This window comes from Podarcis liolepis, assembly GCF_965112155.1.
Source record: "Podarcis liolepis genome assembly, chromosome: 12".
Taxonomy (NCBI): domain Eukaryota; kingdom Metazoa; phylum Chordata; class Lepidosauria; order Squamata; family Lacertidae; genus Podarcis; species Podarcis liolepis.
In genome coordinates, this window is record NC_139563.1 from 13,691,546 (window position 1) to 13,707,900 (window position 16,355).

Here is a 16,355-nt window from a genome sequence, read left to right on the forward strand (position 1 = left end):
AATGCATTTATTGACAATTAACTCAGTGTTTCAAACTCATTCGTAAATGTATATATTAGGGGTGTGAACTGGCCTCAGGATTCATTTTGAATCTGTGCTTTAACCTCCCCCCCCCAAAAAAAATCTGTTCCTAGGTTGCTCTTGTCTGTCTGTGATTTGAGTCCTGAGCCACTCTGTGTATAACAATATTTGTGTTCCACATTCACTCTCTTGGCAAAAGTGGGTAAAATTTGCAGGCACAGACGCTCCTCAAGAGTAGATCAAGGCTGCCAGATAGGCAGACAGCTGTAGGGTTCCCCCCTCCCCCGCATGGCACCTTTAAAGTTTATTTTAAAAAACCACACACACACAGGAAGGGTCTGTATTTTTTCATTTTCTGCCATTGGACTAAAATACTAAAATCCATATTAGATTAATATTTTTGAGTGGGGGTTTGTGTCTTGATCTTTTGTAACTTAAAATAATTGCAAGGTGGGCATTGTGCTAATATTCTTCCTTGTACATTTTTTAAGAACATGAGCAGCCAGTTTAACTTTCTGGTGCTTCCTTTTGTTCTCATATAGGCACTATAAGGTAAAGCGGCCCCAAATGTGGTTTGCAGAATGCTGATGAGTTAAGGAGATTTTATATATATATAATCTCCAAAAAGAACAGTAAAAGTTTTTTTAAAAACATGTTTAATGAGAACTATTTTCCCAGTGGTCCTCATTCCAGGATTCAAGATCATATCTGAAATTAGGGTCTTTTTTTTAAACCACAGTGAGGATCCATTTATGCTTACATTAAACCATTATTTTTCAGTAGTGATCTCTGCTTTGTTAAGGCTATTGATTTGCCTAGCATTGTCTCAGTTTCTCTTGCCGTGCCTTTCCATGTGGCCTGGGGGTGTAAAACAGGCTAAACTGAAGACTCATAAGATCCTACATAAGAAACTCTCACTACCCACATTGTGAACTATACAAAACACCACACACACAAAAGTAAATAAATATTTGTGGCGGATTTACACAACCAGTTTAAGTGTAAGATTGCAGTACAAAGTAGTAACTTCTTGCTGTGGTTTTTTTTTAAAGCACCATATGGTTAGCACGCGAAGGGAGAAGATTCCGTGAGTTGTCTTAAGCGTTACTGGAACTTTGAACAAAATTTCTGCACTAAGAATAACAGAATGAAGCTACCAAAGTGGACTGGATCCTATTTTGCTTGGCGGTCAGGGAAAGAAACCACATTCATAAATGTAGATTTAAGCCCTCTTTCCCCTTGTGTGGTAGGGAAGCAAGAAGTCTGGCATTAAGCAGCTGGCATAGGGATTACAGAATCTCAGGAGGATTAAGAATTCTGGCTTGTAGGAGGGTCACCAGAATTGTATGCTATGTAACCACATGGTGCTTTCAGGACAAAGCCTACAAAATTCTGAGTGACGCTCACTTTTAGTAATTGTGGAACATTCAACAGGAGCTAGTTACTCCTTTAGTGTGGTATAGTGGATATTCACTCTCCTTTAGCCTCAGCTGTTGCAAGGATAAAGTAGGATGATCGCATATATTCCTTCCTGAGCTTCTTGGAGGAAGAGTGAAATGCAAAATTAAATTAAAAACCAATTAACATAACCCTAGATGGGCAGATAAAACTATGGGTTATAAATTGTTCCAAGTTTCACAAAAATTCAGTCATAGATATGATATGCAGAAGATATTATTAGGATGGGAAGACAATGTCGGAAGAAAAATGCTAGGCTATTAATGCCTTTGACATTATTGGGGTGGGAGCTGTAACATTTAAAGGCCTGGTACCACATAAGCGGGACCATTTGCAATGGTTCTTTCCACCCAGTCATAACTCCTGATGATTGCTGGGTGATAATTATGTGCATGGTCAGACCCTCCCATATGTTGCTGAGCCTTTAAATGGTGCTGCAGCAACATGGGGTGAACCTAAATAACTTACCATAATACCACTGCTGTAAAGGCTACCATTTAAACTTTTTATACCTACTTTGGTTACATATAAAGTTCACGTTGAAATGAATGGCAGTACAAAAGGCCCAGTGAATTACCTACTGCTCAGGTTGTATTAAAACTACCTGTTTCTTTTTCAAAGAAATTGTCAAATGTAGCAGCAGAGAGTACACCTAGCAGATGTGGTGCTGGACTCAGAAGACTTGGATTTCAATTAATTCCCAGCTAAGAGACTGATCTTCCCATGTCACCCTGAGGCACTTACTTAATCTGCATTTCAGACAGCTGCAGAGTAATAATCCTAGGTGGGAACAACCAAACAAGCTCTGCTGTCAACACCACAAGTTTTAGCTGAATAATTTGAGTTTTTTAAAAATGTTCTTTGAATAATTGGGGGGAAATGGGAAATTTTATTTATAGAAGCATTTTGGTTTAACCCTCATGGTCTGGGTGAGTTTATAATATATCCATTTGTAGAGGAAGAAGTGATACTGAGGGAACCTTCCATGTTCACACATTTGTATCATACCCTTCCTGCCAGGAACTTATGGTAATGTAGAAGAGGTTGAGAAATGGTGATGGGCCTAAGAATGAGCAATTGGAAACCAACCTCTGCCCAAATCAAAGGTCGGCATGTCAACCACTACACACAACCCTGACTATATCACTATCTCTCAGCTGGCTTCATCCTTATTTTTAATAGATGCACATAATATATACAGTTGTACCTTGGCTCCTGAACGCCTTGCGAGTCGAACATTTTGGCTTCCAAACACCGCAAACCTGGAAGTGAGTGTTCCGGTTTGCGAACGTTCTCTGGAAACCGAATGTCCGCCGCGGCTTCCGATTGTGTTCAGGAAGCTCCTGCAGCCAATCGGAAGCTGTGCCTTGGTTGTTGAACATTTTTGGAAGTCGAACGGACTTCCAGAACGGATTCCGTTCAACAACCAAGGTACGACTGTACATTGGAATCATAGAATTGTAGAGTTGGAAGGCACTTTGTTGTTTGTCTCTCCTATAATTTTTACACCTAAACTCTCAATCTTCCTTCTGTGCTACAGGTCATGGATTTCTTTACAAGTGTACACTTCCTTTACGTATAATGCTACTTCCCCCCTTTCCTGTTTGGTCTATTTCTTTTGAGCAGGTTATACCCCTCAATTCTTACATTCTAGTCATGAGTCTCATCTCACCAGGTTTCAGAAATGCCTGCTAGGTATATTTGCCATCCTATATTAAAGTTCCAATTTGTCTTGCTTGTTTCCCATACTTTGTGCATTAGTATAGAGATAACTGAAATCATGAGTCATTCCCTCCAGCCGCTTACTTCTTGTAGTTTCTTGCCCTTTGGCAGGTTTCTGGAGCACCACCTCAGTTTCCTGTGCACCGGTGAAGCTATTGTCCCTAGTACCATATGTTCTTCTGCTGTCAGTAATGTTGTCTCTCTCCCTCAGGATCTAGTTTAAAGCTTTCCTAAGCAGGTTCATGAGACTCTTAGCAAACACATTCTTGCCAACTGCTGTGATCTGTGGAGAAAAACTACTTTAGGAGCTTTAGCTACTTCTGTAGTGAAAAGGAGCCTGAACTCTGGCATGCAGGCCTCAGAAACTAGTAAAATGTCAATATGGTCAGGAGGTACAGCTCCTGAACTCTGTTCATCTTATTCTGAGCCCTGTTTCTCTACTCCCTAGTTCCGTTTGAAGCAGAGAAATATATTAAAACATTACACATATATTTCAAGTTTACGTAATTTGTTCCCATTTATGTAATGGAGTTTTCTGGTTGAAGAATTTGTAGTATTTTGGTGCAAATATTTCTATTAAAATACTTTTGTATGTTGGAGAATAGGTTGTTCACTGGATCCTGCTGCCATTTGGTGCTCCTTAATGGCTGTAATAGCAGGTATTATGTCAGGTTTCAAGTTGGTGAAGATCCTGCGGAATGACCTTTATTTTACTCAGGTTTCACAACACATAAAAGCTGTGCTAAGATGGGCAACTGGCTGGTTTCCGGGCACCTCTAACATTCATAGAGCACTTCCTTTGGGGGTGAATTAAGTTACAACCAAATCCTGTTCTAACAGATTTAGAGTGCTTTGAAAATGCTACATTCCATGTGGAACTTAAATATGCATAGAATTTATTTTTCCACATTTGTGTTGACTAAAAGCATTTGTTTCTTGATAAATATAGCATTACTTGGCTAGCCCTTTCATGTAGATCTTCATTATCAGTATTCTCTGAAGCAGCCCACCCAACTCCTGCCGCGAGACAAGCAAGTACATTCATATGCCACAAAACTGAGAGCCCTTAAAAGGTCTGGAATAAGCAAGAAGATCACTAACTCAGGCCAATTCTGAGCTACATCAAATGTCAAACTTAATTAATATACATAACGCTATACAAAAATTTTTCACTGCTCCATTTTCTTCCTTGCAGCTACCATGAAAGCTAGCGAGAAGAATCCCATTTAGGATATGCTAACCAAACAACAAACAAAACAAAATACACAGAATGCCCAGGAAATTATAAAACAAAATTCCGAAGCATTAATTTAAAGAGTCTGTCATAAAACATGCCATTCTGAGCTCAGTTCTATGCTCTTTTGAAACTTAACTATGGATTAAGACAGATATTTCGATGGAAATGCTTGCTTCATTCTCCAATCTTTTGTATGGCTGTATCTTTAACAGACAACACACAATTTCTACTGGCGGTGTCTGTTATTTACCTCATAAATACAACTAGGTTTTGCATGCAGAAATGTTGCCTGCATCCTTGTCTCTTCTGTGACTTCAGTCCATGAGATTTCTTATTTCCAAATCGATTACTATTTCAAACTTATTGATATCAGCTCATTCTTTTCAGAATCTTCTAAAGCTCTGGAAGTCTTTTTTCTCCTAAAGATATTGACTGTGTGTGATCAATTCAGAGGTCCCAACCCTGAATAAATGAGGCGGTTTTTATAGTTTCTGCTGTTAACTCTTCCGTTCTAAATACCACAGGGCTTGGGGGGGGGGAGATCTCGATTTTTAACTGAAATAAATAAATAAATGGAACAAAATAAATTGTTTTGCTTACTTCCAATGAAAAGAAAGTCTTGGATAACTGTTCAAGGAGGTATCAACTCCTTGCAGTGCATGATCCAGCTCCTTGCTCAAATGGGTCTATTTTGCTTAAGTTGTCTATAATAATGTTTGGAAGGTTGTGTGTGCCTACAAATTTCTCTACTAGAATATGCGACTTTTCATCTGGGTGAGTCACGTCACATAGGGCTTTGGAAGCACCACTATGGGCTGATCAGTTCTGCAAAACCTTCTCTTGTCCAAACTGCATCTTTACATATTCCACACCTGACGTCAACAACAACAAATTATTTATACCCTGCCCATCTGACTGGGTTGCCCCTGCCGCTCTGGACGGCTTCCAACATACATAAAACATAATAAAACATAATACCTTAAAAAGTTTCCCTATACAGGGCTGCCGTCAGATGTCTCCTAAAGGTTATAGTTACTAATCTCCTTGGTAAAGTAAAAGTAAAGATAAAGGACCCCTGGACGGTTAAGTCCAGTCCAAAATCAACTATGGGGTATGGTGCTCATCTCTGCTTTCAGACCGAGGGAGCTGGCGTTTGTCCACAGACAGCTTTTTGGGTCATGTAGCCAGCATGACTAAACCATTTCTGGCACAACAGGACACTGTGACGGAAGCCAGAGTGCACGGAAACGCCGTTTACCTTCCCGCCACAGTGGTACCTATCTATCTACTCACACTTGAGATGCTAGGTTGGCAGGAGCTGGGACAAAGCAATGGGAGCTCACCCGGTCATGCTGATTTGAGCCCAAGACACTTGGCGATTTAGACCACAGCACCACCTGCATCCCTGCTCAGCTCCTTGACATTTGATGGGAGGGCATTCCACAGGGTAGGTGCCACTACCGAGAAGGCCCTCTGCTTGACATCAGGTATCTGGTAGGTGGGCTTGGCTTGGCTGAAATGGCCTTGCTGCTTTAACCCATCTGAAAAAGACTACCAGGTTTTTGAACTTGCTGGGAGTATTCTCTAAAAGCAAGCTTAAAAAATATTAAATACTCTTTATCAGTCAAAAAATAAAACTATCTTCTTCCATGTTTGTATTTGAATACGGCTTGAGGCACAGTTTTTACTGTGGTTGACTATCTGTTGAAAAAACTTGCCACAGCACACAATATTGCATAACTGTGTTAAACTGGCTAACTCCATCGTCAGTTAACATTACATTAAAAGCAGCTCACTCACATAATGCCTTTGTAAATATATAATAAGATTTTGTTGAACGCAAAGAGCTATTTTGACAAAACTGCAGCCGCAGTATTTCAGAGAACATAGAATGTTCTTACTTGAAATGACCTAAAATTGGCTTGTGAAAAATATGCCTAAAAATGAAAGCAAGATTCAGGCTGTTTCTGCTGCTTTCACTTTTTTCCTCCATCGGATAACTGACTGGGTCTAATGAGCTACAAAGTTCAAGGCTTAGCGATTCAATAAAATTCAAAACCTAGAAGGCAAGACAGCTACTTTTTAGAACAGAAGACTTTTCTCCTTCTCCTTCTTTGTGGGCTTCTCAGTAATTATGTCTCTGTGCCAACCCACTCATATCCTTTGAACCATCAGATCAATAACACTGCGTATTTCCCCCAGAACTATATTGTAAAATATGGCAATAAAAAAGGCCTATGCAGATATTTATTTGGAAATTGGATCTCAGAAGCAAAAGTTACATTGCTGGAAGCCAAAAAAATTATTTCAGATTTATAAAATAATGATATTTCCACTACAACATTACTGATTCACAATTTTAATTACCGGTAAGCCAACACGTGTGACCAAAAGCGGCAGAGAAACATATTATTGAGCTTAACTGGGCTTGTGAATCAGGCTTATAAACACGGCTCCATATTGCTTCATTAAGCTCAAACTTGGGTGGAAAGAAATAAGGTATACAGGAATTATGCAAGATTTCATTTTTTTTAGTATGTGAGCATAGCTTTATTCTTATGCTTGAACATTATATTGTATGTGTTTTTAGCTGTAAATTCTGTGAGATTTCACAGGGCAAAACAAGCAAAATACATAAAACAACCCCGGTTTATACGTTGAGGAAGCAGCAAGCGATGACTGAGAGCGAACATCACTTCACATTTTTATGCTACAACCCCCCTATATGCATTTGTCAGGAAGAAGCCCCATTGAACATAGTGGGATTTATTTTTATGCATAGCACTGTAGTAGTTTTATTTTAGTTAGAAAGGAGAGCAAAGGACTTGCAGGAAATGGGACTTTTGAGGAAAGATTTAAGAAGAGAGAGAAGGGGTACCACATTGGTTTTATGGGAGAGAGTTCTGGGAACGAGGACGAAGATAACATGGAACGCAACTTCAGAATAGATCCACTGAAATGAACGTGACTAAGCTAGGTCCATTGATTTCAATGGATCTGCTCTGAGCAAAACTTAACTAAATGCCACTCAGTGACTCTGAGTGTCACGGTCTCTTCACACTGCCTTTTATTCCATCATCACAGCTGCAGGCTTCCAGTTTTGTAATCTGTACTCTTCCCTAACTGCCATTTATTTCAAGGTGGTTGCATAGGTGGCATGGACTGTGCCCTCAGTATTCATGGCAGACTGCAGAAAAAGAAAAGTGGTGTGGGAAATTTGGTATGAAGAGTCTTCCTCCTCTCTCCACCCCCCCCCATAAAAAACCAACACTTAATGATTACAATGGTAAAGAATGGCACTTCAGACCAAATGTAACTTAATGCATGAAATGAAAAGACCACGATGTAAATAAAAAGTGCATCATAATTCATCTGAAGTGTGCACACATACATATGTCCCGCACCTCTGCCTCACAGAGAGTTGCAGCAAATCCTTCATGATGTTGTATGAGAGGCCAAACACTCCACAACTGCATTATGCAGCTGTTTGAATAACAAAGGGAACTAAGGGCCTGGAATGTATGTTCCCAGCACAGCTCTCTCCCCCAGCCATCATGAGATCTGTAAATATACCCTCTTGCTACACAACACACAGAACAAAAACACCTGAAACACTTAATATTAGCGGCAACTATTATTGGAGTACTGCTGTGCTAACCATTTATATTAAGTGAAGCTGAACCTCTGGTTAGAAGAGAAACTGGACGAATGAGAAACTCATGAAATCCTAACTTCAATATCAAAACTGGGAACTAAAAACAAACAAACCCAAAGCCCATTGGGTTTCCCCCCACCCTCTTAAAATTCCATAAGATCATTTAAAATGTGATTTTTCTTGTTTTAAATCAAAGGCGGGATTAATAGCAGAAAATACGAACTTCTAAAGTACTGAAATACAAGCCTTGTACAGTCAGCTAGGGGAAACTGTTTTGAACATAGAAAAGTAAATTATGTGAAAAAGGAGTCCCTTTTCCTAAACATGTGCTATTTAAAGAGCCACTGAAGAGCCAAAGCATCTTACTGATTGCTTTTCACTTTCCCACTGCTGAAACTAAGTGGTGCTGTATTTACTTTGATTTTAAAATCCATTATTGCCTGCTTTCTAATAAACCAGAGTGTGGAACAAGAACTCTTATTCTTAAAAGTCCCTTAAAAAAAAAAAGAACACAAAACCTGAAGGCCTTAATCCTTAAAAGCACTCCCTCCCCCCTTCTCCCCCCCCTCTTTTTCCTAAAACATGTTAGCAGATGCTGCCCTTGCAGCTGGCCCTAGACTGAAAGTGCACTTACATTTTTATGTTTAGAACTGAAGGACTCTAAAGTTAGTGTTTGCACCACAGAAAAAGCAACGGCAAGGGTATTCATTGGTACTTGTGCAATTCATTCTTTAAGGAAATGGAAAGAAAGATTTCATGTCCTGGACTTCAGGCCTTTGATCATTTGATGAGCGCTGGATTCTCAACCTGGGCCTCAAACTTCTCAGGCCAGACAAAGGAGGGCTAGGCCTCACAGACCGGTCCCTAGATTCCTGTCAGAACAAAAACTTTGGCTGCCTCACAGTGTGACAGCCTGGGAAAGGCCCACCTCAGCAGGGCTGAGATGCCCGCTCTGCCCTTTGATCTTTCATTTAAACTGCCCAAAAGCGCCAGGTCAGGGATTTCAGACTGCACACCCCCAATGGCAGAGGGGTGCAGGTCAAGAACAAAATGGGGCTGACCAATCTGAGAAACCCTGCAAGTCTTTTCTTTGGCCAGTTTCACATGACTTGTCTTGCATTGTGCCACACTAAGCCCACACTTAAAATGGAATTTGACATTACATGGTACAATGGAGTCAGTAAATGGCATTCTTTAGAGCTCTTGCAACAAAGTCAACCCTTCCCTTAAGTGGTTGAAAGCTTGAAGCTAGAAAATACTACTTGTTTACTACTCTGTGAAGAAAACACTATGTATTTTGCAGTTTTGCTTTCATTGCAACCTCTGATGGAAAAATGGAATGAGCTTAACAAAAGTCTAATAAATGTGGCATGTCTGCTCCCTCCCTCAACTCAATAACTTTGATACAGGCAGATCAAGATGCCACTTGAAATTCAAATGTTCCAAGCAGATGAAATGCTTTTTTTTTGCACAAATGGCAAAAGATCCTCAGTGAGTTGTTTCGTTTCGTTTTTTAAGGGGGGAAAATTATAACGTAGCGCAGCGCACAGAAAACACAGTCATACCAGACAAGACATACATGGCAAGGTCAAGTTGCCCAAACCAAAAATGAAGACAACGCCCACATTCTCAAATAATAACATAGCCACCAGTATTTCAAACATGAAAATAAGAGACATCCCTATGTATAGATAAGCTAAGAGGCATTGCCTAATGGACAAAAGGTAGATGAGACCCTTTTAAGACAGGACACACACACACTTTGTGCATAACGCTAAAGCAAACCATTGGGTAAGCATGAACACGATTGTTTGGATACTTTGGCTGCTTTGCGACCCCTCAGTCCTCCTGCTGCCGTGCAACCCATTAAAAATCCATGGCTTGGCTTTGTGCCACATCTGATCCTTCATAGCTTGACTCACTCTAGACAATCCAGGCCACCCTACAGGGAGGACTGGGGGAGGCCATGATTTCTGCTGTGACATCGACATGCTCACACTTAACTATAGTTTGGCTCAACATTACACGTGAACTGGGCAACAGACAGGGCACAAGAAACAAAGAGGCCACAAGACAAAATTCACTCACATGGCACAAAAAGCTTTGCTATATATCCCACATTAATGGTGCAATCCTATGCACGTCTCTTAAAAATTAAGTCCTGTGGAATGGGACTAATTTCCAGGCATGTATAGGAGATTTTTTTGGGGAAACCCCATATTCTAGATCATCTGGTATCCTAATCTTTCAGGATCATTGGAAATAAGGCAAAAAGCACTGTAAATATGTTAAGCTGCATTATTTATGATTGAATCAAGTTGTTGGGTGCCCTGCTATGCATTACTTTTGATATATGCAGAATTTCTCATCACACAAAGCAGTCTTTGATGAGTAGTTCTGTGAAACCAAAGACTTCATAGTGCTGCATCTACAAAGTTGAGCCGATGAGAGTTTTTTTTTAATGTTTAAACTATCTGAAAAAAAGTGTGCTCGAGGAGGGGTTGATTTTCAGATAATGCAGGTTAGATTTCTCAGCAATCAAACTACAGTATTTCGTAAGCAACTCAAGAGCAATCTCTCTTCCTCCAAGGGTTTCAGAGTAGCATATGTAGAGCAAACAACTCTTGGAACTGTGAAATCAAAGAGGAAACCAACATTCTTTGAAAGACTATAGTGATGAAACACTATAGTTTGGTGAGATGCCTTCACACCTCAGTTTCACCATGCATAGATTATTCTAATCTATGACTTTACCACATGGTGATGATGCCTGAACTTTTCCCACATGGGAATCTGTGGCAGAGAAAAATTACACAATGTTCAGGGTAATAAAGCCGCCCAGAGTGGCTGGGGAATAAATAATTTTTTTTAATGTTATTGTTGTTGTTATGGTATTCTTATTAAATCTGGCCCCAATAGTCAATTTACAGAAAAAGTTATTTACATTTAAAGTAATATACTTTGTCAATCTCAAAGCTTTAGTGGCATATAAATATACTTTTGTCATCTTCATTGCTTTGGCCTCAGTGAAATGATCATCAGTGATAGGTCTTGTATCATTGAGATTGCAGAGTTCTGTGTTCAACTTTGTAGGCAAATTTTCTTATGCTGATTTCTAGGGCTTCCAGCTAATATAAGAGATGTTCAGGGATGAGGTGGGGAGACTAAGCACCAGTGGCTTCTTTAAAGGTGCAATGATTAGACTGTTTTCCTTAGGGCAGAGGCCTGTATACTAGTTCTGCCCAGACCACTTGGAAGGTAAATAATGGGAATTTCACTATTTCAGTGCAAAATGGGGACACAAAGATTATTATCAAGAGCAGGCATCCCCAACCTTCAGCCCTCCATGATGTTTTGGACTACAATTCCCATCATTGCTGACCACTGGTCTAGTTAGCTAGGGATTATGGGAGTTGTAGGCCAAAACATCTGGAGGGCCGCGGGTTGGGGATGCCTGATCAAGAGCAACCCAGGTATGAATAAAAGCAGCTTTCCTTTTTCTGCTAACTGCAGGACATGGTTTGTAGTATTTTATTGCTACAATTTGTTTTCTCATACATTTAATGGCTAGAGCATTTAAGAAAATAATTTGCTTTACTGGAAAGAGTCTGGCATGGAGCATAATAGAGCTCCATATTGAGCTGTTTAGATGCTGACTGTAGAACACACCTCTGGATGATACGCAACTAAATCATGTTCAGGGTCTGGTCACGAGTAAAACAGGAGATCACCCTATGGTTTAACACTACTTGGTATTTATTAGCACATATGTTATTACTTAATATTATGGTTCTCGGCATAAAGCAACTATTAGCTGCATCATTATCTGCTATGATGAATTGGACTGCATTTCTACAGCCTAAGGTGTAATACAAATCGCTGAATACTCCTAGAATCAGTTGTTAATTCCTATACATGCCTTGGAGGTGCAGGTATCATTGGGAAGAATACAGCATTCCTCTCAACACAGATATCCAATATGCGGTAAATATATAAGCCATTGCTTCGCCTTTCAGTATTTAGTACTACTGACCTCCTATCAAGCAAGCTAAGCTATCAGAAAGCAAGCAGCTAATCTCATTCAACACTATTTTAGACATGCTTGCAAGCTTAGGCGTGCCCACCTGATTCTGCCTCCTCCACCCCCATTTTTTTTTAGTTAAATACCATATCCCTGTGTCATGTCATAAACTGCTCTTGAAAGTCCCCTCAATTTCAAAGTGCATTGCCATGTAGCTTAAAAAGCTGCTCTTCAAGAAACTCTAGCTTAAAATCCCCATGGCCATGCGGAATGAGCTCTGCTTTTCTGCCCGTGTCTTAATTAGGAGGCAATACAGAAGCTGTAGTAAGAACACAAGAAGAGCCATCAGGCCAATGGGCCCACCTAGTCCAGTGTCCTGTTCTCATAGTGGCCACCTAGATGCTTGTGTGAAACTGGCAAGCAGGACCTGAGCCCAACAGCCTCTCCTCTCCTGCAGTTGCCAGTAACTGGAATCCAGAAGCATTATTGCGTCCCAACTGTGGAGGCAGAGCATAGCCATTGATAGCCTTAACCTCTATGACTGCCAGAAGTGCCAGCTGCCTTGAGTTGCGGCGCTCAGGAGAGATAACAGTCCAGAAGCCCAGCCATATTTTACACTCTTTATTGCTTCTTGGCGTATTTACAAGCAGTTCAAAAAAGCGATCCGATCATCATGGAGAGTTGTTCCGTCTGACATCTTTCCTCTTGTGGTGGGGCCAGCACAGCCATCTTCCCAGCCCCCTCCTACTTCCCCTGTGACGAGAGGCACTGGCTCTCGGAAGTACCCCCTCCCTCTCAGAATCACTCCCCTCTGACCCTCCTTCTTCCCCTTCCCTTCCCTCTGAAGACGAAAAGCTGCTGATCAAAGGGGATCTTTCCCGGTAACCTCCCATTCCTTCCTTCCTCGCTGTCTGTAGTTCCCTGACAATGACATTGCCCAATTCTCTTTCAAAGCCATCTTAAGTTGGTGGCCATCACGGCCTCCTTTGGGAGCAAGTTCCATAGCCTATGTGCTGGATGTAGCCTATGTGTCTTTTCTCTGTCCTGAATCTTCCAACATTCAACTTCACTGGGCGTCCATGTATTCTAGTGTTACGAGAGGAAAAACACACACACCCTTTCCAATTTCTCCATGACATGCTTGGGACCAAAAGTGCTGTACCAACAGCCAATGCAATTCTGGGCTGCATCAATAGTATAGCATCTAGATCAAGGGAAGTAATAGTGCCACTGTATTCTGCTCTGGTCAGACCTCACCTGGAGTACTGTGTCCAGTTCTGGGCACCACAATTCAAGAAGGACACTGACAAACTGGAAGGTGTCCAGAGGAGGGCAACCAAAATAGTCAAAGGCCTGGAAACGATGCCTTATGAGGAACGGCTAAGGGAGCTGGGCATGTTTAGCCTGGAGAAGAGGAGGTTAAGGGGTGATATGATAGCCATGTTCAAATATATAAAAGGATGTCACATAGAGGAGGGAGAAAAGTTGTTTTCTGCTGCTCCAGAGAAGCGGACACGGAGCAATGGATCCAAACTACAAGAAAGAAGATTCCACCTAAACATTAGGAAGAACTTCCTTGACAGTAAGAGCTGTTCAACCGTGGAATTTGCTGCCAAGGAGTGTGGTGGAGTCTCCTTCTTTGGAGGTCTTTAAGCAGAGGCTTGACAACCATATGTCAGGAGTGCTCTGATGGTGTTTCCTGCTTGGCAGGGGGTTGGACTCGATGGCCCTTGTGGTCTCTTCCAACTCTATGATTCTATGAAAATATCCCCTCTGCAGCACCACAAATCCAACTCAATAGTGTAGCGTTGGAAAATGTTGATCACTTCTCCTACCTAGGCAATTATCTTTCCACAAGGGTCAACATTGATGCCGAAATCCAGCATTGCCTGAGCTCTGTGAGTGTGGCTTTCTCCCGATTGAAATGCAGAGTGTTTGAGGACCAGGACATTTGCAGGGAAACCAAAATGCTTGTTTACAAAGCTATTGTACTACCAACCTTACTATATGCTTGTGAAACATGGACCACTTATAAACGCCATCTCCAACTCCTCGAAAGATTCCATCAATGGTGTCTCCGAAAAATGTTACACATCACTTGGGAAGACAGGCGAACTAATATCAGTGTACTGGAAGAAGCAAAGATCACCAGTGTTGAAACAATGCTTCTTCAACATCAACTTTGTTGGACTAGTCATGTTGTGCAGATGCCTGATGATCGTCTTCCAAAGCAACTACTCTATTCCGAACTTAAAAATGGAAAGCGTAATGCTGGTGGTCAACAAAAGAGGTTTAAAGACTGTCTCAAGGCAAATCTAAAAAAAATGTAGTATAAACACTTGACAACTGGGAAACACTGGCCTGCGAGCGCTCCAGTTGGAGAACAGCCTTTACCAAAGGTGTCATGGGCTTTGAAGACACTCATGCTCAGGATGCAAGGGAGAAACGTGCCAAGAGGAAGGCACGCTTGGAAATCCACACCGTGATCAACTCCCACCCGGAAACCTATGTCCCCTCTGTAGAAGGACGTGTGGAGCCAGAATTGGCCTCCACAGTCTCTTACGGACTCATTGTTAAAACCGTATTCATGGAAGACAATCTTACTCAGCTACAAGTAATCGCCAAAAAAGAAGATGATGCCATGCTTAGCTTTATAGACTTCTATCATGTCACTTCTGACTCGCCTTTTCTCTAAACCACGAAGTCTCCAATGCTGTAGCCTTTCCTCATATGAGAATTATTCCATACCCTTGATGATTTTGGTTGGCCTTATCTGAATTCTTTCCAGCTCTATGATTCTTTCCAACTCTATGATACCCATTGGTGAGGTGGCCAGAACTATACACAGTATTCCAAATGTGTTTGCACCATAGATTTGTAGAACTGAATCATGATAACAACAGTTTTGTTTTCAGTTCCTTTCCGAATGATCTCTAGCTTTCTCACAGCGGCTGTGTCATACTAGGTCAACATCTTCATCAGTCACCACCAGTTCAGACCCCCTGAGCTTATATGTGAATTTTTTGATTTTTTTTTTTTTTGCATTGACATGCATCACTTTATCCTCAATTGCATTTGCCATTTTACCACCCATTCACTCAGCACTGAGAGATCCTTTTGGAGTTCTTCATAATCTCCCTTTCTTTTTCATTATCTTGAATTACCTGGTATCATCAACAATCCTGGCCACCTCACTGCTCACCCCTAACTCTAGATCATTTATGAACATGTTAAGCACAGTAGTGATCTCTTGGGAGAACTCCACATTCTGCACCTCTCCAGAGTTCTATTCCTAGTCTCTTCTTCCTGCTACTTAACCAACTCCTGATTGACAAGGGAATTGCTATGCTAAGCTTACTCAGGAGTCTTCATTCAGGGATCTTGTTGAAAGCAAGTACACTATGTACCAAATGAAAAGTATTCACTCCTGGATTAGCTTGGTTCCTACTGAAGTGTCTTGGGGGGGGGGAAGAGTGTTTCTTACATTTATTTTCTTAAATTTATATCCTTCGTTAGTCATGGAAGGAATTACTGAAGAATTGCAATCGATATCTAGGTAACATTGCAGGTATGCTTGGTCTTGAATTCTTAACACCCAGTGAAAGTGGCTTAGTGTGGAACATACCACTGTAGGCAACTGTTTGCTGGTGCAATTGTCCTAGAAGCGTTTTTAAATGATTATGTGTATACTATCTGGACAGTGGGACGCAGGTGGCGCTGTGGTCTAAACCAGAGAGCCTAGGGCTTGCCGATCGGAAGGTCGGCAGTTCAAATCCCCGTGACGGGGTGAGCTCCCGTTGCTCGGTCCCAGCTCCTGCCCACCTAGCAGTTTGAAAGCACGTCAAAGTGCAAGTAGATAAATAGGTACCACTCCGGCGGGAAGGTAAACGGTGTTTCCGTGCGCTGCTCTGATTCACCAGAAGTAGTTTAGTCATGCTGGCCACATGACCTGAAAGCTGTCTGCGGACAAATGCCGGCTTCCTCGGCCTATAGAGCGAGATGAGCGCCACAACCCCAGACTGGACCTAATGGTCAGGGGTACCTTTACCTTTACCTGGACAGTATTCCATTTCCATTCTACTGGAAAACCATTGTGAGAAGGGGAGGGGGTGAAGGAGCAAGGTTCCATCCTGCCCTTACAACCAGCCTGATGTCAAATCCTACTACAAGAGATGTTATGGAGCTCCACCTCTTATTGGGAGGGGCACCTGATGACATGGCCCAGCAGACTGGATTTGGCT

The 16,355-nt window shown here is 41.5% G+C and overlaps 1 protein-coding gene and 1 long non-coding RNA gene across 7 annotated transcripts in view; one reads left to right on the forward strand and one right to left on the reverse strand.

The window, feature by feature from the left end:
• The window catches only part of LOC310689568, a 121,018-nt gene that overhangs the window by 73,163 nt on the left and 31,500 nt on the right, over positions 1-16,355 (forward strand). The window lies entirely within an intron of this gene.
• Positions 1-16,355, reverse strand: part of PTPRN2 (protein tyrosine phosphatase receptor type N2) — a 614,238-nt gene that overhangs the window by 8,518 nt on the left and 589,365 nt on the right. The window lies entirely within an intron of this gene.